This window comes from Anoplophora glabripennis, unplaced genomic scaffold (assembly GCF_000390285.2).
Source record: "Anoplophora glabripennis isolate ALB-LARVAE unplaced genomic scaffold, Agla_2.0 scaffold160, whole genome shotgun sequence".
Lineage (NCBI taxonomy): Eukaryota > Metazoa > Arthropoda > Insecta > Coleoptera > Cerambycidae > Anoplophora > Anoplophora glabripennis.
The window spans coordinates 678,148-703,485 of record NW_019416589.1 but is presented as its reverse complement, the minus strand read 5'-3'; the positions used below and the strand labels follow the sequence as shown (position 1 = coordinate 703,485).

The window sequence follows — 25,338 nt, the reverse complement described above, 5'->3', positions numbered from 1 at the left end:
CATGCAAAGTATTTTACATCTTAGTTGTCACTGTTACTCAATACCTAATGACTTTGCGCGTATTGTTTTGTACCTACTCGCAGATAGCAACCTGCTAATCTTTAGATATTATCAAAAAATTGCTAGTGTCGTATTTGGCAAAACAAACTTATTAACTGATGATATTGTTAGAAATAACTACTCTGCAAATTACAGCCTACCTAACACTAAATTATACCCACATAAACTAGTAATCAGCTAAGATCCTTCGTCAGCAGAATCACTAAACTTTTTAGTCTTTATCAGTATGCTTTAGACCAGATGACCAACAAATGATGAACCTAATTGGATGTCTAGGATGTCAACATATGAGGGGTATAGATGCAAAACTCACATTATCCACTTTTTAAAATTTTTCAGGAAGAAAGAATGACTGATTTCTCACTTTTTAAGTGACTTAAGGCTCTACATTTTTTTTTTTTTTTGGTGTTGTATTAAAACTATAACTTTGCTTGTTAATTGGTGAAATGACAGCACAACAATATTTGACTCCGAGAAAGTGAATTAAAGTTTGGATAATGTGAGTTTTGATACAACTTTTTGGATAATGGTAGTTTTGCTCCAAATTATTCTACATAACATTTTGTTTTAAACAATATAACCTCAAAACCTTAGCTTTGTTTCTCTTCGTAGATATTTAAATATGAAACTTCAGAATTAAACTTATCTTACTTTTAATAAGAAACTCATAGAAAAACACGGAACCAACTATCTAGGAAAGCAAAACAATAAGAGAAGCAAAACTCACATTAGGCCTTAGGCCTTAGTCGGCCATATTGGTTTATCACTTTAATCTTTTTCATTGGTGGATATGGATAATGTGAGTTTTGGCACCTTCAGATCGTAGGAGAATGTGACTTTTGAAACAATTCACAGATTTCACAATTTAAAAATAAATACGAAAATGTGAGTTTGTTGTACCACTTCTAAATTTTAAAATGGTGTAGTTCAACACGATGAACAAGATAGTGTCACTAACTCTATTTCAAAAAATTATGGATAATGTTGGTTTTGCATCTATGCCCCTCATATACAAGTGGATTTTCAAAATAACATTATTCACTAACAATAGGATAATAGAATATTTTCAGTAATAGTTTTATTAATCCATGTCAATGTTGAAATTTTATTGAATATAAAAAACTTTTTCTTTTAAAGTAAAATTTAATAACTAAAATAATAAATTTGCAGTTTTCCTTGTTTCCAAAAGTATACATGATTTTAATTGTTTATTAGATATTACGGATGTCAGTCAATGCTGGAGAGGGCTGCAGTCCGCAGAGTAGTTGTTTCCGATAGTGTCATTATCTAAAACAAAATAACAGTAGTAAATCAATAAATAAATAGGAAGTAAATAAATAAAATTAAAATAAATTTATATTATAATTCTGTTTACCAAAATTAACAGATAATTCGTTAGTTATTGACAAGCGTTCTATTAGTCTTACCGTATTTGTTTTTAAATTTGGAAACAAAGTTGTAGGGACCAAATTTGTAGGAATTTTTTACTATTCAATAAAACAATTGAACGTTGCATTTTGGAAATATTAACCAAAGTGTGTTTTTTAACAGAGCACCCCGTATATTTTTACATTCAAATGCTTTCTTGCAGTAATGGGTATATCTTTAATAATAACGAAGATTAGGTCATAAGAGTGTACAACAAGCGGCATATACTAAAAACAGATTATAAGTCGAACCTTCAAATCATCAAATAAACAATTTCCAAGAAACACACACTATGCTAAAATCGCGTTTGTTAGATTTTGTTGTATAAATTAACTCATTATAGTTTAAAATTCGACAGTATTCGAAAAATACTTTCAAAAATTCTACAAATTCAAATTACTTACTGAAACAGTATTACTCGTAAATTAATGAAACATTTGATTGCTGTCTCGCCTACGTAAAAAAATGTTTTTTTTTTCAATTTACAGCTTTGACCATATAAAGCCTTCATTCAGTAAATATATCAGATCCAATTAAAATTTTTGCAAGGAAGGCACTTGCCCTACTATTAAGATCTCCTGTCTTTGTTACTCCTACTGCGGACTCTTTTGTTGATCTGCACATCTCGAGGATAGGATCAGTTTAGACACAAACATATAAGTATAAAACATCATATAAGAGCACATTTCAGGAGAACCTTTTCAGTATATAATATTAATTATATTTTGGGGCTGATGCACCAACACTTTAATTATTACTCTCAGCTGCAAACACAGGGAATCAAGGTACTCATCAGGCTGGGAACGGCATGCACTTAAATTGTACCTAAGTTAAAAATTAACTATTTTTTCTTGTCGCAGATGTTCTTAATATAGCTTTGGTCTCTAAATAATCTTTTTTAAGCTATCTACCAAACTGGACTCCAAAAAACCTAGTACATACTTACGAAAATTAATTTCCTGTTTAATTAAAACCTTAAAATCTTTGTTCCTATTTAAACTTTAATCATTTGGTTTCATTTGCAATTACGTATACAATTTATTTCATTTGCTATGAAAACACGCCTGTTACAATGAATTAATATATAAAATGTGTACTTTTTTTATGGAAATTTAGATGTTGATAAAACATTTGAAGATAAAAGTATGTATATTTACTTTATTTAATTTTAAATTATATTTCGTTGTCGCGGTTAGTTTCAATTCAATTACAGTTACAAGATTCTAGACTTGAAAACATGTTGCTATGTCCTCGGTAGTATAGTGGTCAGTATCCCCGCCTGTCACGCGGGAGACCGGGGTTCGATTCCCCGCCGGGGAGGACTTTTTTTTATTTTCGATTCTTTCCAAAACCAATATTATACATTTACAAAATATACCATTGCAAAAAATAATGTAATAAATAACAGCTAGGTACTCGTATAAGGTTCAGAGCTTTTTTATATAGCTTGTACTTACACACTCTGAATTTGAATAAAAGTTACACATTATTTGAAAACTTCACATGTTTTTATAAAATGACTTGAATTCAGATGCACCTCAGGTGACGATATTCATACTTGAATAATGAAATTATTTTTATTTAAAAGGTGCTTTGACATTTTTGGATTCAAATTGCAAATTAGACATGCTCTTGTACTTTATTTTAGCTAATTTAATACTTTTAAAATAAATACATGATAAACATTATCAAAGATTCTGCTATATACCTACGTACCTACAGGATGAGTGCAAAAAATTTAGAGTGGCAGAACATAAAAGAATAAGACAATTTTTTCTATGGACAGTGAACATGTCACTTTTTGTCTTTGGGTACATCAAAAATTATTTTGCATCTCTATTATCCATATCTTTTTAAAAAACAATACTTATATTACCATGACATTTGATACAGGTAAGATTCCGAGCGCATATATGTCAGTTTTGTTAATTTGCTATAGGGTACCAACTATTATCTCTTTCAGTAACATTTTATGACAACTTAGATTTTTTATAGTCCTGTACTATAATATAAAATTCCATTTTAAAACTGTTAAAAACTTAAATAGGTCAATTTAACTTGGTACAATTTTCGTCCCCTGAAGAAATACGGATTTAAATTTTTATAACTTTTTTATATGAAATTAGACCGAGGTAGACTGATTCTGAGAAAAAACAAATATTTTTTAAAAGTCTGTAACTCTTTAAGAAAGCAAGCATATAACATGGTAACTTAATCTAACCCGGTTTATTTTCCACCAAGGACACTACCCTTGTATCGCCCATTAGGTTCCGGGCACCTTGACATTAAGGAATAGAAGCTGATTGGTGTTGGTACTGTCAATTGCCGTTTCAACAAAAAAATGTTGCGTTGATTTTAACAAGCGTACCTTTTTTGTGTGGTGATACAAGATTACATTCACTGTAAACTAGCAATACTGACATATTTAGCAGCCCCAAAAACCTTAGAATCATAAAGGTGATCCCGATAACAATAAGGGCTGGTCAAAGATTCCCAGCTAAGGCTAAGTAAGTTCAATGTAGCTCGCTGCGAGTTTAAAAAACTATTACTATGAAAAGTGAAGAATATACAGGCTATCGGAAATAAGCTAAATTCATTAAATTTTCAAAGAAATTATGGACCTCCATTCTTCCAAAATTGACGAATGCAGCTCAGTTATATTTCGGCACACCCTCGTATTTTCTTTTTCGAAAAATTGCATTCAGCGTTCATACAATTCCCGTTTCCATTAGCTTATAATTTCCAAATCGAATTCGCTGTGTTATTGACATTAACATGTCCAAACATTTTATTTCCAGAATAAACAAATGTTTTTATGCAAATGCGGTGCGGAGTGTGCCCTGTTTCCTGTTTTGTGAAGGAGTACACAATGCCGTTATTTAATTTGGTATATCGATCATTCGCGCCGTACAAATGGTTTCCCGTAAATTTCCTTTTTAAAAGGGCTAATGGAAAAGTACGTAAGATTGTAAACAAATTTAAAATTATTGTTTTTCCCATTCACCTCATAATGTGAAAAGCAAATTATGAACTGGGATCCTCGGACAAATTCGTGACCAGAATAATAATTTTGCGTTTCCAGAGGGGCGACAGATTAACAGGAGAATGAAGATTAACCCTAAGACAGCAAATTCTTACATAATAATTTTAGGCGAATTTGCCTGTCTCCCATAAATTGTAAAAAAGAACACTATAAGATGAGTATACAAAAGAAAAATGCAATACAATGTAACCTTATCAATGAAGCACAACCGAAACGAAAGATAAATTTTTTATTTGAAACCTGAGCAAGGAAATTTATATTTTTTCGCTTAAAGTTTATTGTTCTTCCTAATTTTACACTCAGTACATCATTCAGATTTTTTATTCGAAAGATCAATAATATAATATTTTTACCCCCAACATTTTTTTAGGCTCACAACTTTTGAATTTATTGCTATGTGTGAGCATTTCTCCCTCTAAAACCATAAGAGCAACAATAATAAAGATAGTAATCAGAACACTCTGAGTGAATTTTTATAAATTCCCACTGTAAAAATATCTCGGTGTGAGTGAAAGTACATTTTCACTTAATATTGGGCATTTTGATCATTTTACTCACATGTGATTGTATTTAAACTAAAACTGAGTACCTTCACTCAAACATAGATACTCCTCTTCACGGAAACTCGTATTTGGTGGACTTGTACTTAAATCAGAGTAAATGTCCTCATTACTGAGTGATCCCACCCTTTTTCATTTCCAGATGCATTGTCTTTGTCTGTTCCCATCGTCCCAGGTTATCTCGTGACTGAAGCGTGGTGGAAGGCAATATGGCGTATGGTGTGCTTTGGAGTTGGACAAGTATCGGTTTATCTGGTTATTCTAGTGAAAATTCTATTTAAATGCAGTGATTTAATTAAATACAATAATTAAATACAATAATTAAAGACAATATATTAAGTCTCGATTAATATTTGGTTAAATAAACGGATAGTTAATTTGTTGTCTATGATTAAGTATTTGTAACGTACAATATAGGTTATGGCAATTTATTTATCGGATCAGTGACCAATCGAAAAATAAATTATTGTCTCTAAAACAAATCTGTGTTGAAACTATCATGACTGTTTAATAGTTTATGACAATGATATTTAAATGGTGCAAAATTACTCCAAACGTTAATAATATGGAAGCATTTATTAAGTAAATTGTACACATTAGTAGGTCTAATTTCAAATAACATGGCTCTTTCCCAAAAATTATACAAATTTAATAAATTACAAAAAAGTTATTACAAAATACCGATTTTCATTTGTTAACTTCAAGGGTTAATATAAATACTATAAAAAATGTAGATTTTAGACATTATTTTTACAATATTTCTCCTAATTCGAAAGTTTATCATTTGTAGAACACGCTGTATAGCGTCTAATTAATTTCAACACTGTAAATCCTAATTAATCATTTATGAGAGATTTATTTTTGCACTCAATATTTACAATTAGTTAATTAAAATTCAAGTCTGAGTAAAATATCACTCAATAATAGTTCAATTTAAATTATATTAGAGAAAGAGTCAATTTTAAATTTGTTTTATATACTCAGAATAGAGTCAAAAGTCGCTCAATTGATAGCTAGTAGTAACTCGGATTTGAATAAAACTCACTAATTTCTGATGCAATAGTTTCACTCATTTGTACTCATACTAATAGAGTGAAAATTTCACTCAATCGGGTGTGGACAGAAACTGATACATTATTGAGTAAAATTGAGTGAAATTTGAGTGAAATTTTTTTACACTGTACGTTAAAACCAGTAAAACTAGTACTCGTAATATTTTTTTCACTTAACTTGTAGATATTTCATTTTCTTACTTCTGAGTGTAATATTTGTATAAATAGTTATTTACAACATAAAGGAGGTAAGTATTATTTACCAGTCGAAGACGATTTTGCGCCCGAGCGGAGCGAGGGCTGGCAATAGAATCCGAGACTGGTAAATTATACTTAACTGCTGCGTGGTGTACAACATTTTATCGGTTCCCACAGTTCTTTATGGTTCATGAAATAAAGATTAGGTTTTATTTTTTGGTATTTCTTAATCAATTCATTTTGACATTATTCGATCTTGCAAAGTCGTTCTTAGGATTTTGTTGTTTCTAAGGTGTTTATAAACAAAGCTACATAAAAGTTGCAATTTTGCTGGTTTTGAATTATTATTTCTAAGTGAGTGAAATAGAAAGTGCTGCAAATGCTGCCTGCGGATTTTTATTGTCCGAGAAGTCGAAAGTGCGCTACAGACAAGCATATAGAAATTTCAAAGAATGGTGCCAGAATAAAAATACTGGTGTTTCTGAAACGTCACTGCTAGCACATTTCATGGAGAAGTCAAAAACTTTAAAGTCACCGGCGAGTTTGTGGCATGAATACTCAATGATTAAATCAATTATTTTCATATAGAAGAACGTGGAAAATATCACAAGCTGAGACCATTTTTGAAAATTAGAATGACGGCTATACACCTAAAAAGTCAAATGTTTTTACAAGAAAACAAGTTAACGATTTTCTCGTTCAGACACCCGATAACACATATTTATTTGCTAATGAAGGTAGTGACGGTCTTAGGCATTAGAGGAGCATGCCGTTCTGATAAGTTAAGCAAACTTACTTTGGACAATGCCAATTTCAAAAATTTCGATGACCTTGTAGTTACAATTCCAGATTCTAAAACTGGTATGTCACGTACGTTTACAATTACTTCCCATCTGGGTTCTGTTTCTCACCTAGAAATTCCTAAGATTAGATTGGAAATTAAAACTGAAATTTCACGCTTTTTTATGCGCTATCAAGTAGGTAGATGTTACAACCAACCAGTCGGCAAGAATACCTTTTCTATGCTTCTTAATAAGATTGCACAGTTTTTGAAACTAGAACATCCTGAAACATATACAGGCCATTCATTTTGAAGAACATAGGCAACCTTACTGGCTAATACAGGAGCTGATGTATTAGCAATCAAGAGACAAGGTGGGTGGAAATCAGCCACAATTGCAGAAAGTTGTGTTGCTGACAGTTTAAGTAACAAAAATGAATAGTCAACAGGATTTTTTACAATTACACTTCAACACCAGGTTCTAGTAGTACGTCGCATCATGCTGTTTTAATGAATCAGTCAGATAATATTGAGCCTTCGGTGACTGAAATGGAGCGGTTAAATAATTTTGAGAAAAATGTGACAATTAGTAAACCCAAAAAATAATATTACTCTTGATTTTCAACTATGTATACTTTTCATATTCTAGCTTCTAAGTGTAATTTGTGTTAAGATTTACTGCTTTTATTATAAAAGGACGATGACAGCTGGTTTATGGAAATAACAGTTTACTTGAACGTCATTTTTTTTTAGTGGCATTAGTAAATTGCTTTGATGGATCCGGTTCCATATAATTAAATTCCACCACTTCCGCTCTAAAAAAAGGACTTTTCTGCGAAGGAAACTCGTTATTGACATAACGACGTGGGCTTGGTTAGTGAAAGATGTGCGAAAACACGAAACTACTTTAGTCCTCATTAGTCTACGTTAAAAGGAACTTCCATGCAGGATATCGGGCTGTAATGTTCTCACGTGTTCCATTTGAAGCCAGAATTTGCTGAAATGACGAGTTCAAACATAGTAATTTGGTGCTAGATTACTGAGAGATAAACATTTATTTTAACATTAGTTTTGAGTCTGAATAATTATAGAAAAGTAAGTAGTGATACAACAGTTGGTGGTTGTGATTTTTAATCAAAAAGTTTATAAACTAAATTTAAATTAAATGCAGTGTTTATCATGCTGATATTGCCATTCTCGCACATGCCGCGAATTTGTTAATCATTGCAAATTTAACTAGTTCTGAGAAGGCTTTGAAAACAAAACTCGGAGTTGACATAAATTGAATTTCCTAGTTTAAATTATCCTTTGCTGACATAAATTAAAAATGGAGTAAACACTGGTATGTGTAACACGTCGAAGCGCAGCCTTTATAATAGCATCGAAAATAAACTAAAAAAATGTAATTACGGGTAGAAAGGTCAGTCAGCACCACCATTTCGTGACCTACATTTCTAAATATATTTTTTTACAGTATTGACCACCCAGCAAAATAATAGATAGAGATGTCATATTTGGCCGCGCACCAAAGGCGTGCGGATCATTAACAAAATAAAGTGAACAATGATTATGAGACTTATGTCATTACCTGGACAGCAGATGATCTAGCAATAGGCATAATAAACAAACGTNCTAATAAGATTGCACAGTTTTTGAAACTAGAACATCCTGAAACATATACAGGCCATTCATTCTGAAGAACATAGGCAACCTTACTGGCTAATACAGGAGCTGATGTATTAGCAATCAAGAGACAAGGTGGGTGGAAATCAGCCACAATTGCAGAAAGTTGTGTTGCTGACAGTTTAAGTAACAAAAATGAATAGTCAACAGGATTTTTTACAATTACACTTCAACACCAGGTTCTAGTAGTACGTCGCATCATGCTGTTTTAATGAATCAGTCAGATAATATTGAGCCTTCGGTGACTGAAATGGAGCGGTTAAATAATTTTGAGAAAAATGTGACAATTAGTAAACCCAAAAAATAATATTACTCTTGATTTTCAACTATGTATACTTTTCATATTCTAGCTTCTAAGTGTAATTTGTGTTAAGATTTACTGCTTTTATTATAAAAGGACGATGACAGCTGGTTTATGGAAATAACAGTTTACTTGAACGTCATTTTTTTTTAGTGGCATTAGTAAATTGCTTTGATGGATCCGGTTCCATATAATTAAATTCCACCACTTCCGCTCTAAAAAAAGGACTTTTCTGCGAAGGAAACTCGTTATTGACATAACGACGTGGGCTTGGTTAGTGAAAGATGTGCGAAAACACGAAACTACTTTAGTCCTCATTAGTCTACGTTAAAAGGAACTTCCATGCAGGATATCGGGCTGTAATGTTCTCACGTGTTCCATTTGAAGCCAGAATTTGCTGAAATGACGAGTTCAAACATAGTAATTTGGTGCTAGATTACTGAGAGATAAACATTTATTTTAACATTAGTTTTGAGTCTGAATAATTATAGAAAAGTAAGTAGTGATACAACAGTTGGTGGTTGTGATTTTTAATCAAAAAGTTTATAAACTAAATTTAAATTAAATGCAGTGTTTATCATGCTGATTTTGCCATTCTCGCACATGCCGCGAATTTGTTAATCATTGCAAATTTAACTAGTTCTGAGAAGGCTTTGAAAACAAAACTCGGAGTTGACATAAATTGAATTTCCTAGTTTAAATTATCCTTTGCTGACATAAATTAAAAATGGAGTAAACACTGATATATGTAACACGTCGAGGCGCAGCCTTTATAATAGCATTGAAAATAAACTAAAAATATGTTATTAGGGAAAGGTTACTCAGCACCACCATTTCGTTACCTACATTTCTAAATATTTTTTTTTGACAGATAGCCCAGTCGGATTGTCATTTAACCGGGAAAAAATTAGGGACCACAATTTTATTGTTCTAACCTTTAGGGGGGGGGGGGGTCAATAGTAGTGAAAATTCAGAATCGCAACTGAATTCCATCAGCCGCCATCTTGAGTTTAAGGAAAAATTGTTTTTGCTCAATATCTCGACCATTTTCAACTTAACAACAAAAATGGTAAGGACTTAAGTTGTTGCAAATGCGATTTCCTTCAACTTCTTTCCTTACAAATTTTATTGTGCGATCGATATTTTTCAAGTTAAGGGGGAAAATGGTGACAAAATATAATTATTGAATTATCTCGTTTGTTATTGTCTTTACGACATAAATATACATGAACAAAGTTGGAAAGAATTATATTTTCTACAATTTTGATCTCTTTGATTTTTTCGCTACTACCAACATTTAAGGTCGTACGCTTGCGGTAAAAGCGCAGAGCGATATGAAAATCGTTTTGGCAAACTCTTTTCCACACCACCACCAGGATAGAGTTTCAGGCGCGTTTTTTACATGGTATCCCCAATAGGCCTAATCTACGTGTCATTGCTTGCAAGATAGTTGCGACTTCTGCCGTCTTCCTCTTTATAAATGTTTCTTGTAAGCGTTAAAGGTGTAAGCCATGTTTTTTTTTAAATTATTTTTTCTTATAAAGTTTGGACCATTCTTGTTCATAGCCAGCTGCCGGTGACGTCAGGCCTATGGAATGTTGATCCCTAGAGTTTAGTTAGGTTTGCCATAGGCGTAGGACCTTAAATGTTGGTAGTAGCGAAAAAATCAAAGCGATCAAAATTGTAGAAAATATAATTATTTCTAATTTTGTTCATGTACATTTATGTCGTAAAGTCAATAACAAACGAGATAATTCAATAATTATACTTTGTTACTATTTTCCCCCTTAACTTGAAAAATATCGATCGCACGATAAAATTTGTAACGAAAGAAGTTGTAGAGAATCGCATTTGCAACATCTTAAGTCCTTACCATTTTTGTTGTAAAGTTGAAAATGGCCGAGATATTGAGCAAAAACCATTCATTTGAAACCAACTCCCGCAAGGTCCTACGCTTGCGTCTTTACCGCAAGCGTAGGACCTTAAATATTGGTTATAGCGAAAAAATCAAAGAGATCAAAATTGTAGAAAATATAATTCTTTCCAACTTTGTTTATGTACATTTATGTCGTAAAGTCAATAACAAACGAGATAATTCAATAATTATGCTTTGTCACTATTTTGCCTCTTGACTTGAAAAATATCGATCGCACGATAAAATTTGTAAGGAAAGAAGTTATAGAAAATCGAATTTGCAACAACTTAAGTTGTTACCATTTTTGTTGTAAAGTTGAAAATTGCCGAGATATTGAGCAAAAACGATTTTTCATTAAATTCAAGATGGCGGCTGATGCAGGGGTGGAATTCAGTCGCGATACTGAATTTACACTACTATTGACCCCCCCCTAAAGGTTAGAACAATAAAATTGTGGCCACTAATTTTTTCCCGGTTAAGCCCTTTTTTTGTCTAACCGGACTGGACTAAGACAGTATTGACCGCCCAGCAAAACAATAGATAGATCATAATTGGCCGCGCACCAAAGGCGTGTGGATCATTAACAAAATAAAGTGAACAATGATTATGAGACTTATATCATTACCTGGACAGCAGATGATCTAGCAATAGGCATAATAAACAAACGTATATCATAGATGGGATGGGAAGGATTGAAAATGTGGCAAACTGGCAAAAAACCTCGAATGAAAGATTTCGAAACAATTACTTAAAGAACCCCGCACAAAACATATGGAAATTGAACGACGGTCAATTTTTATGAAACTTCGTATTTTGATAGTCCTCGTCATGCTGATCAAGCCTCAATAGGCACAAAGCCCTACAACCCCTTCCAACACCCCAAAACCACCCCCAAAGATCAGGGTAATAAACTTAACAGATTACAGGTCAATTGGCTTACCGTAATATTTCACTACTGTAGTCGAACCTACAGACACCTATACCATAACCAAGCTTAAGACTATCAATGAGCACCGAGCTCTGCAACCCCCACCAACCCGCCAAAGGTCAGGGGGATGCACTTGACAGATGATCGGTCAATAAATCTACCAAAATATTTTACTACTGCAGTCGAACCTACTACAGTCAGGGCTTCACATCCCACAAACAGTAAAAAATCTTATGGCAGGATTTGGTACTTCTTATAGGTTAAAAGGTATTAAACAATAAGATGGGTGTAGGAAGAAATTCAAAATGGATAAGTCATGTCAGGCTTCGATAAGAACTGGGGTTGGTCTGACCCCAACCGTGGGATTTGGGTTGGGGGTGGGTGGTTCAATTGACGGGGTCGGCGTCGAAGAGTATAGAGTAGTGATCGTTTAGGTAGCTGTGAGATGGAATTCACGATTAAACAGTTATACAACTGGTAAGCAGGAAAAAGTCACATGGCAGACTTGGGTAGTTGATGGGGAGGGAGAGGGATGGGGGTTAAGATAGTAGTCTTAAACCTAGTTACAGTTTGGGTGGCTGTATGTTCAACTGCAATAGTAAAATATTTCGGTAGTTTTATTGACCGATAAATCTATCAAGTGCATCCCCTGATCTTTGGAGGGTTGGTGGGGGTTGCAGATCTCGGCACCCATTGATAGCCTTTATAGGTGTCTGTAGGTTCGACTACAGTAGTGAAATGTTAAGGTAAGCCAATTGCTCTGTAATCTGTCAAGTTCATTACCCTGATCTCTGGGGGTGGTTTTGGGGGGTTGGAAGGGGTTGTAGGGCTTCGTGTCAATTGAGACTGTTGATCAGCATGAAGAGGACTATCAAAATACGAAGTTTCAAAAAAATTTACCGGCGTTCAATTTCCATGTGTTTTGTGCGGGGTTCTTTAGGTTCAAGATACAAATGTGCCAAATATGAGTTTTTTAAAGAACTTATGTAACTAGTATATTATTTCATTGTAATTAATACATTTTAATAGTACAAATATTGTCATAAATGAATAAAATTATCAGAATGTTCAATGTCAATCGAAAATCCAGTGGGTTCACTTATTCCCTTCAATCAAGCAATATACAGGGTGTGGCGTGTATAATCTATAAAAATTAAACTACAGCTTCCTAACGATATTTGTAATAGAAAAGTCTTATACGAAAAAGTTCTATTTTTGCGTTTTTTTTTTCGTAAATTAAAGTTCAATTATGGATCAAAATATTTTCTCTGGAACGGTCTTGTCCGTGTAGCTGTATGATGAGTTACGTGTTGTAGACCAGCCGCGTAAACAAATCGTCGTTAAAGATATAAAGATACTTCTCAATTTTTGGGGTATTTCTCTATGCAAAAGTACAAACTAAGAAAAATGTATATTTAAAGAAAAACTGATATTTTCTTATTATAATAATTAATAATAATTACTATCTTAAATGCATTGTTGTTATATAATGTAAGAGTTCGCAAACAAAATCACATCCGTAAGCATCTGTAGTTGCCAACTGCGTGCATTAAACAAACTCCATTGAAATATGGAACAGAATGAAATAAAACTTACCATTTCTAGAGAAAATGTTGAAATTGATCCCCATTAGTGCGGATACAGGCATGGCACTGACGATGACGCACCCAATTTTGGCGAATATTTTCCCAAATTCCAGCTATTCTCCTAATTGTGTCAGCAGTTTCAAGTATACGGTTTCGCAATTCATCTATCGTAACAATTGGAGTATTGTAAACCAATGACTTCAAGTGACTCCAACGGTAAAAGTCTATTGGAGTTAGATCGGGTGACTGAGGTGGCCACGGCACAGGACCAAAGCATCCAATCTATCGCTGAGGAAACATTTCATTCAAAAGTGTCGCCTATTATGCCAGCCCAAACATTTACCGAGAACCGATGTTGAAAATGAGTTTCCCTAATCGCGTGAGGATTTTCATCGGTCCATATGTGCGCATTATGGCAATTCACTTCATCGCGGGTAAATGTCGCCTCATCTGTTACACAAACATAAGCAGGAAAGTCTACTTGATTGGCACATTGCCGTAAAATCCATCTGAAAAACGCATTCGTTGATCACAATCCGGGGGTAAAATTTGTTGAACTGGTTGCAGATGATAGAGGTGCAACAGCTGGCGCCTTGGGATGCGATGTATGGTAGGAGACGAGGTTCCTACTTACTGTGCGAGTCGTCAAGATTTTCCAATACTGCATCTTCAACATTAAGGTTCACTTGCTGACCACGTCCTTCTCCTCGAGGAATAACACTTTCCGCATCTCGCAGCCGTTGAACGCACTGTAGGATTCTATTTGCACATGGGGGGTGACGTTGTGGCCATCGTTCCCAGTACAACCTAGTCGCCGCAAGCGCATTTTCTCCGGCTGCACCATACACTAACACCAATCGACACGTTCGGAAATAGTAAATGCATTGTTTTTACGGTTCATTGTAAAACTAGTTTGTGCTTAAATTAAAAAATTAAGCAACGTAAGAAATAAGAATCTCGTTTTTAATGTAATCGGCACGCTATTTTTATTTCACTATCGTGGAATTACAAAATAAAATCTTTTGTCCTGAATCTTTCACTTTTTAACACTGATGGGTCGATGGACAATGCTTAATATTTAATAATTAAGTGAATAATGAATTCAGTACAAATACAAAACCAGTTGACTGCACAAATTCTTTGACAATGTAACCTAACCTTTTTAGTATTACTAGTGTTAGATTATACACGCCACCCCATGTATTTACGTACTCAGTTGATGGTCGTCTATCGTACTCCATTAGGTATTTTTATGTTAGGTGTGTGCCAAAACAATTAAATTCAACTCGGAAATGTTCACGTATGTGTGGTTTCTATAGTGTGAATTTAAATTAAATATTATGGGGATGTAAATACACGTGTGTCGATTAATAATTATGCTAAATCAATCTTCTATCTTGCAACGAACCGCGTACAGTATATTTACCTGTTACACGAAACTCAATTGAATATCGATCAGTTTAAATAAATTATGTGTTCTCTAGAATAGTTCCTTTAATTTCATTAATAATTACTGCTATTAGATGTTGTAGGTTATTAATATGCTCGTATCAGCCTTTGTGGTATCTGAAATTTTCCTTATACTGACAATTTCATTTAAATTAATATCTCCATAAACAAAGAAAGCCTTAATTACATAAATTACAAATAGATATACGGAAATTGTGATCCCACAAAGCAGATTTTTAGGTGTTCTCAGTCAGAAGAGCGATTTTCAGAGCTTTTCTTGTACACGTGCTTTTGACTTACTGGTATATGTATAATAACAGGGTTTTTACGTACTGTTAATTTGCACCAGAACGGTAAAAGCTATGCAAAAAATAAGTGAAGATATCATTTTCATTCGAAGTAAATTTGTACTTTATGGAAAAATTTTTTTTTTTTTGGTGGTTCTCGATAAATTTTGAGAAAAATCTACTCCTACTTTAGAGTCGGGATTATTTATTTTCACATTGAATGCCATTTTAATCATGTACTGTATACACGAGATGTTCAGGAGAGATATAAGTATCATTCTCTCCTTAAACATTTTTTATTAAAAACAGTAGGGTTAAAAAAAGAGTTTATACATAAAACTAAGTGATATTGTTTCTACTGACTCTATGGATTCCAAAATTATTGTGATCAACATTCTATATACTGGGTATTTTAGTTCGAGTGGATCAAACTTTAACCACAAATAAAACTCAATAAATAATACAGAATTGCCTTATAAACCAAGGGTCTAAGTCTCATCGTTTTCACTGCACAGGACCTTATTGGTCGGTTGTTAAAATCATATTATTTACAAAATCTTTGGTATGCTCATAACAAATTGATTCAAATTTGGTGTGGTGTTAACATTTATACATGTGTATAATTTACTGTAAAATTTACAAATTTTTGTAGGTCAGTGGCGTAGAAATGGGTAGTAAAGTGGGATTTTTTACCTCAACTTCTACGCCATTTGGGATTCATTTTTAGATTCCGTGGACAATTCTACATAAAAAAGGTATACTTGTTGAAAATCGGTATAGTGTATCGTTTGAAATATTAGTTAGTGTCTGTAAAAAAAATGGATGAATATTCAAGTCTTATCAGAAGAACGGTCTTAAATTCAACTGAGATTTTCGGTAAAATGATACACTATACCGATTTTCAGTAAGTATACCTTTTTCATGTAGAATTGTCTACGGAATCCAAAAATTAATCCCAAATGATTATTAGGTCATTGGCGTAGAAGTTGGGGTGAAAAAAATCCCGCTTTACTACCCTAAAATTGTACGGCCCTGTACAGTGAAAAAGGTGAGACTTTTAAGGCAGTTCTGAATTATTTATTTATTGAGTTTTATTTGTGGTTAAAGTTTGATTCACACGAACTGAAACATTTTGTATAGGTTGATAATTTTGAATAAAAAATTTCAAGATTCTTTAATGTCTTGTTTTTTTACCTTTCCAGGAGATTTTATATGACAAAGTTTTGTTTAAAAGAAACTTGAAAATGATTGTCAAAGTAAAACTTTAAAAATACCATTTTTTTGTTATAAAGGCCTCACTTAAGTGCCAGTGATTTGAACTACAGATCCAGGTACTAAAATTTTTAAACGATTTTGTAAGCCGATGTTTAACGTTGAGGTTTGTTGACAGGCTGGATAGAGCTCGTCCCAGCGGTCCAGAGCATTACCAGTTGTAATTCGCCAGGAACTGCATACATGATTTAGGTGAGTGGCAAATATTTACCCTAATTCGTACACTGTTGATGGAATCACATTTAATCCCTGATTTGTGTTTATTCTGCGGACACTACTTGTTTATTAGCCGGTACAATAGTATAACGTAATTGATTTAGTATTTTGATTGAGTCGATTTGTTCGACAGAGTTTATCGGTGGAAGACATGAACAGTATTAAATGTCGGACTTATTCAATTACTACCTGTTCATTGAATTTTTCGAGAAATTTTGAAGTCACGTAAGTATTTACAAAAAACTGTATTTAAATAAAACTTAAGTGAAGCACTTCTATCTCCATAGGTGAAAAAAAAAATTCTCATGAGTCTGCAGAAACGCACGATATAAAAATAATATCTATATTTTAACAATAATTTCACAAACTAGTTGACCTAAAATGTCGTCGCTCCGACTTTGTTTTTTTATCAAAAGCATCTACAAGATGACGCCGTGTTGACGTCTTGTTTGATGACTAATTTAAATAAAAAACCGGAATGCGACATCATACTGTATGTATATCATATTATTAATTATGCTTTGTATGCATTTTAGTGATTTCAGAGCATACATTTTCTTTTTTATTTTAATTTAACGAAGAGGTACCTACTTTCAAATTATCAACGAGTAGTCAACTTAAAACGGAATTTTAATTCTTAGCACTAAAAATTACTTCTCGAATTACTAATGCGCAAAAGCAAAGTATTGCTGTAACTCTGTACAGTAGCACTCACCTATATGGTTTATATGAACACTACATTTTTTCTTATTTGTTCATGTTGGTTACGTGGAAGAGCAGCGTAGCTTAACGGCGCCAACCACAATGCCTAATTGTTAATTTTATTTTTATTTTCTGTATCTTAAAGGCATTTATTACTAATATTTATTATATTAATTATATTTTTGGACATATTATATACAAAATATATACATATTTCATACAAAATAAGTCAAATCTATTTTCTTTTCAAATATATTATCATAAACGTCATGAACTGGGATGAAAATAAAATATTTTGATCGTATCAAAATTAGTATGAATTCACAAGAACAACGGACGCTGTAGCTGCACACTTGTAAATATACGTATTTGTTCTAATCTGATATTTCATACAAATCCCTCCGAATTGGCATCTAATATCAACGTCGTCTTAAGTTAATACTTTTAGTAACAGTTCCAGCAAAGTAGAGTACCATGGATACAATTCCAATCTATTGTACCGAAAATTCCTTTCAGAAGAATGGACTCATTATCTTACAAACAAACTTTAACGAGAACAACAATAATAAGCGAAGTCATCGTGATTGTGCCGCTCATATTGTTCGGAAATTATTCGTCAATATTAATAGAGAAGACAAAGGCCCCGTCTCTTGCCTTAAATACCACAAGGAAGTCTTCAAGTTATTCGAACAAGTGACCGCTAACGATACAAGTTTTAATTCAGCATCTAGTAGGCAATAGCTCCTAGAGAATTACGTCCATTACCGCTCTCTATTTAACGAGAAATTTATTACGGAAAATTAAATGTGTGTTGTTAGAATCGGCCCGAATTCAATGGCAGAGCAGGATAATTTACGAGATTGGGGCCGTGCGGACCGAAAAAATAAATAGTCGAACGCGAAATTAAAAACTACTCCGATAGCCTTGTTTAACTGCACTTCCAGCACATTCCAGTTGAGCGAACTGCTATCCCGCAATCTCCAATAGATAAACTCAGCTGATAGTTTTCAGTAAATCTCTGATCGGGTATTAAATGGAAGGATTAATTTGTTATTGCTTTTTTATCGAAGGGCCACGTATCTCCACGTTTCCATGGTTAGTTATAGTTTTCGGTTTGTTTTCTGACGTGATTAGATGAATTGATTAACTGATTTAATACAGCTGTTTGAATTTTTTGATAGATCACAATTCGCCTGCATTTTCGATTGATGATTTAAACTAGTTAGTTTGGTTCGCAGGATTCCTTAACAGTTGTCACTGGTTGAAAAATTTTCGGGCTAGTTGTCATGTGATCAGTTTAGAATTCTTAACGTTCCGTGGTAGAATCGCTGTCTTCTCCAAAAGAAACTGTGAAATTGTATATTAAGTCCTCTGGTCGGTATTTATATCTGCTGTGTACTGGCCCATGGCATTCGAGTGCTAAGTTTATGTCTGTGACGCTCCAGTCACCAATTTGCATGTGAATAGTTTCTAATTTCAAGTTAGAACGATTTTTCATCTATTGCTTCTTTGTAAAGTCTTGACCAAAATCTTCTTTAGGTCTTTCAATGCCTTGTTGTTGTTTTTTTTTGCCACTATTTTTAGCTGACACTGTTTGACCAACATGTATTCTGCCGCATATACATGGGACGGTTATACACCGAAACCTTGGAGTAAATTAACCCTGTAGAATGTCTTGTAGAAGCCTGCGCCTATATTATTAGAGGTGTTATAGACACTATTAATGTGACGTTTCTTTGGTGGGTGGCCTACCTTGTCAGTCTTGTCAATCTATACAGGATGTTAATGATAAGTTTTGCCAAACTTTAATAGCGTATTCTACCGATGAAAATAATCAATCCTATAAACATTTTTGATAGGACGCTTCTCTAAGGGTGTTAAAAGTTTCAAATATTTACTATACTATTTACTATATTTCACTGACAAAAAATATTTAGTGATAACATTTGGGGGATGCCATTTTTTTAGTTCGGACTACTTTTTCATGGATAATTTATTCCAAAATACACTCCACTGGCTTAGTTATTGGGGGAGTAGGGGACGTTTCTTGAAAAAGAATCGTACGCCACTGGTTTTTTAAATAATTTTAAATGTTTTTAAAATGTACAATCAATTTGTGGCAATAAAGTATTCTTGTGAAGTATTCCTAAAATTTACTGGTCTTTAAAAAATTGAGAAATCAAATAAGAAATTACCTACTTTGCTATTTATCATTTTCTATTTATTGCTACATGTGTAATAATAAATTCAATACCTAATATTTTTGAGAGATTTCAAAAGACTATACAACGCCACTGTTGTATGTGTTGCAAAAAGTTTGTTATTTGTCATATAACTAAAAACAGATTTTAATAAAATAAATATGGTATTCAATTATACAAATATTAAATTAGTAGATATACATTTTACATACGGTAGAGCGAATAGCAATGCTAGACAAACGGAACGACTTTATAGACAGACTTTTCCAATTCGACGTTGTCCAACAAAGAATACTTTTTCAAGCGTTCACCGTCGAGCTCTTGAAACTGCATGTTTGTCGCTACCAAATTATATTATTTACCGACGAAGCAAAATTTACAAGGGAAATCCTTTCGAATTGTCATAATAACCACCAATGGGCGGATGAAAATCCGCATATTATTTCCCAAAGTCGATTCCAAGAACAGTTTTCTCTGAATTACAGCCATACAGTTGCTGAATAATCAGTATCCTATTCACTGGATTGGTAGAGTAAGACTCATTGCTTGGCCGGCTCGTTCCCCCGACCTGAATCCCTTGGATTACTTTTTTTGCGGCTACCTCAAAACTGTGGTATATCGTACTCCAGTTCCCAATGTAGCAGTACTTCGACAGCGCATTGTAGAGGGTTTTGCAGCCATACACGATACGGCTGGAATTATGAGGCGTGTAAGACGATCAATGCCGAGACGCTGCGCAGCATTCATTGCATCCCAAGGACAGCATTTTGAACATTTCTTGTGATGTTCTATAGTGTTTTGAAATCTCTCAAAAATATTGAGGTATTGAATTATTTATTGTTACACATTTAGCAATCAATAGAAAGTGGTAAGTAGCAACATGATTTCCCAATTATTTAATGATCAGTAAATACTTTACAAGAATATTTTATTGCCACAAATTGATTGTACATTTTATAAACATTTAAAATTATTTAAAAAACCAGTGGCATACGATTCTTTTTCAAAAAAGGTCAAGTTATCAATGAAAAAATAGTCCCTACAAAAAAATGTCATCCCCCAAATTTTATCACTCAATCTTTTATGCCAGTGAAGTTACAAGAAAAATAATATAAATATTTGAAACATTTAACAACTTGTATCTCCGTAGGGAAGCGTCCTATCAAAAATTTTTATAGGACAAAACATGATTATTTTCATCTGTAGAATACGCCATTAAAATTTGGTAAAACTTATCATGACACTCTGTATACAGGGTGTCCCATTTTTATTCTGAAAGAATTCAGGAAAAGGTAGACCCGATAAAATTAAAGGGACATTGCTATATAAACTTATTTCGAAATCTGAACCCTTTCCGAAATACAGGGTGTTGAAGTTGAATTTAATTTTTCATTTTTTGTTAATATCTCTTGGAGTTATAAAGTAATTGTTCTCAAATTTTGTGTGGTGAATACCACAGTGCACTACTACTAATACACAAAATCTCAGCTTGACAAAAAAAGCCAGTGGCGTGCATTCCGCACTTGTCGATACCTTTTATAAAAAGTATGTGTTACGCCACTGACTGATCTTCAAAATAATAAGTAATTTCAATTGTCCGTGCATTGTTCTGTCAAAAAGCATTTTTACGTTTTCTACATAATAGGCACAGTTACAGAGTAAACCGACATTTTATGAAATCATCCCTGATCTTAATTTTAGCAGAACTCGATCACTATTCCTTATCTAAGAAATGTTGAAGCGCACGCCTGGCTAATTGAATACTATCTGTGATTACTAACAATGATGTTTTTTTTTAAGTTGGAAAAAATTAAAACATTTAAAATTCTTTNAAATAATATAAATATTTGAAACATTTAACATCCTGTATCTCCGTAGGGAAGCGTCCTATCAAAAATTTTTATAGGGCAAAACATGATTATTTTCTTCTGTAGAATACGCCATTAAAATTTGGTAAAACTTATCATAACACTCTGTATATATAAATCATATTATCCTCCTTTTCCTTGAACATACTGATGGTTTGTTTATTGAATACTTCTGTTAGGGTATAAGTTGCCTCCAAGAGTGGTACCTTCTCGATGCAATAAGTTGTTGACGATTCTGGTCCAGATCGTGACGAAATTCAGCGTTTGCATATATTGTCTTTCTGTAAACGTTATGCCTGAAGTGTGCCATTCGATTTCCTGTTACCAACGACATCTAGGATATCCTGTTCTTATATCTACAAGGCCAGATGGTTTGATGCCTCCACGACATTCTTCTCGAATATACAAGATAAAGAAGAAGTGAAGTATATCCACGGATGTATAGAGAAGTGGTATACCTCTGAAGAAAGTTAATAACGTCTACAAAATCCCAGGAATGGCAGGCACAAAAATTCCAATAAGTGAAAGAAGGTTAAGGCTAAAAATATGCTAGAAAATAAATGGAAATGCAGAAATATCGAAATATTTCCAACCATGATAACTTAGGACTAAATAGAATTTGAAAATGACTCATAAGTAAACGTTAAGGACCAGAACATCACAGACTACTAAGAACACCAGTGGGCCAATACGCACAGCGAATATAAATACAGATCAGAAGACTTGTCTCTAGTTTCTGAAGAAGACCAGACTAATAAAGATTACTTTAGTCGCCGTTTATATGAGGAACACAAAATTTGGTGGAACTTTATTCCAACTTTCTGAGCGAACTGCTATCCCGCAATCTCCAATAGATAAANGTAAATAATTGAGAATTTGGATGTCGTCTATCAGGAAACCTTCGTCTGTATTCTCGAGATGCCTCCAATGCGTTACCATTACACAATCCGTAACAGAACACAATATCAGCATATTCAGCATTTGAAAATTTATATGGCATTATTAAAGCACTTGATGGTATTTTATAAAAAGCTAAATCCGAGTAATTAATGTAAAAAGTTTTCGTTTCTCAACCAATAGTGATCATGTCAAATTTATTATGACAACTAAAACTGTTTTCAAAGCAACTCTAATTTTTAATTTTCTGTCACTACGAGTGAACAAAGTGTATTGCAGCCAGTGGTTTGCAATTTGAACATTTAATATTAGTTGCCACATTACTGGTACAGATTCAGGAATCAACATCACAGATAATATTCAATTAACCAGGAATCTGCTTTAACATTTTTTAAATAAGGAATACACAAAATTTGGTGGAACTTTATTCCAACTTTAAGTTCTATCACCTCATGAAAGTTGACCTATGAAACATCCTTTACGTTTTTATGATACTTATTTTTAAGACTATGTCTAATTAGAATCAATGTGTTCTACGTGACAAGAATTACAGACCTAAAAAGGCTATAATTGATATTGGAAGTCATTCATAAAAGTCGAAATATTGTTAAAGTATATTCAACGAACATAGTATATATAGTTTTTGTACGGGATTTTTTGTCGACGAAGCTAGCTTTGTTCCCTTTTACATTTTATTACAACCGAACTTGTACGTCATTTAATTAATATGTAACTGCTTTATTAGCGTAGCCATATTTTGACTACATATGACCTAATTAAAAAATGCCACTCCGTTCATTAAATATGAAAACATGAAACAGCTAATTAATTGGTATGATGGCATTTTATCCCCTTGTTGGCAGCATTGGCTTATCGCCAGAACGCTATTTTTAATTTTAATGAATCAACACAACAGAATATGGCTAGTTATTACTTTATTTAATTATACGAGTAGAGCTATGATAGAACATATTACAATATTAATAGCTGGCATTACCTTTTAATATGTTTAGTGTGTTGTGTGTACAAAAAGGTCTCTGATAGAAACAGACTCGTAATATGAGGGTGGGATAACTGTTTGGAAAACAATCCGTCAATCAATGTCAAAAAAAATNAATCTGATTCGGTCTGAGGCAGTACAGTATTGGGGGTCATGAAGGCTTGCAAAAGATGTAATAACATTTCCAGGGTCGAATTTAAAAAAATTAAGTTGATGATGGTCCTGGAGAGGCGAAACGTTACATATAAAAATTGATTATGCCAATCGATAGAGGGCAAAAAGTGGCCATGGGAAAGTGTTCTTCTTTTTTTAATATCACCTCAAACAAGGCTGAAATGAAACAAAAATGGATTTCCATAATTTCTTTTTTTTTTTTCAAATATTTCGAAAACTAATCATGTAAGCCTTGATTTTTTAGAGGCATAATGTTGATCCCCTGATTTAAGCTACTTCGACCTCTTACCGTTTCTGAGATCTCTTTAGTGAGAAGCGAATTTGTAACAGCCTGTATAATACATAATTTTGTAGTAAAATTTACAGAATTCGCTACCAAGCCAGCTCAACACTGCTTATAAATGAATTTATGACAAATGACAATTTAAATGTCAATTTAGCAAAATAAATTCAGAATTATTATTATTATAATGGCATTTATTTCACGAAAGTGCCTGTCTAATATTCAGATTATTTTATAACATCTAATGTAAAGAGAGATATAAAGTTATCGCCTTGTAGCTTGAAAAAGAAAATTTTTTGCCGCTTCTACATACATATTCACCCCCTACCCTATGCATCTTGAAAAACTTACCACCATTACTCTACCGTAATCGTTGTATGCACGGTCACTTCTATTCGGTGCCAAATGTTCAACTTACACAAAAAACTACAATTACTCCGATGGAACTACCCCTGCGTGCAGCGGTCGCTACCGGAAATTTATTATACTTTGAAAGTTTATACTCTTCTAATCATTGTTAAATTTACTATTATCTAGCGTTACACTACCGATTTATTAAACATTTCCTAATTGTAATATTAAAATAAAACTGCAAATGACTTGTCACTTTCACAATTCGTCCAACTTGCATGAGCTCTACGTGATCGTTCTATTTTGTTTTCCTTCTCAGCATCCAATTGGTTTATTCTCTTTTTTGTACATGTTCTCAAATGCCTTCAGTACTTTCTTTGCCGTTTATATATTAACATTGACAATGAAAAAAATTAGTACGCTTATTTTGTCAATTTCTATGTTGATTGCCACTTAAATTACGTAAAAAGACTGCGATTTTATCTCGAAATGTCAATAAATGTTAAATGAGGAAATTGATTCATGGTCTTTCATGATGATTTTTAACAAAAAAGTTACGTACACAAAAAAGTGGTTTGTTCCGTGGATAAGATCCTTCCCAGGCTAAATATTTAGATGCAGAAATCAAATCTGTTTTCCAGTTTTCTTAAATAACCATAAACTACCCGTCAAACGTAAAATGCAGCCAAAACTCTGCATTCAGATTTCAATTCAGATTCACAACTCTGGTAATGAGCCAATGTATCATATTAGGCTATTGACTATTTACTTTAGATAGGAACTACAACGTAACAGAAATTTTATTGTTTGATATGTTCAATTGACCCTAAAAAATGATAAAACCGCGGAGTGCTACCTTTTAAAGGGGTGCGTTTTTGAGAATGAAGTAAAAAGATGGTATTTTCAGTTTTTTGAGTTTTACTCGAAAACTATGAATTTTTTCTATATAGTTGTCAACAGAAAAGTTGTAGCAAATTGAATTTCCAATCGAAATGAGATCTTTTGAAGTCAAAAAAAATAATATTTTTTACAAAAATATACCCAAAAACGAGTAAAAAACCCGAAAAAATGCGTTTTTATTTCCTTTTTGGTTTTTGGCCCAC

The 25,338-nt window shown here is 33.1% G+C and overlaps 1 non-coding gene across 1 annotated transcript; it reads left to right on the top strand.

Moving 5' to 3' along the window:
* Positions 1 to 2,736: 2,736 nt before the first annotated feature.
* Trnad-guc lies at positions 2,737 to 2,808 on the top strand. Its single transcript has one exon. It is a non-coding gene; the product is annotated as a tRNA-Asp (tRNA).
* Positions 2,809 to 25,338: the final 22,530 nt, after the last annotated feature.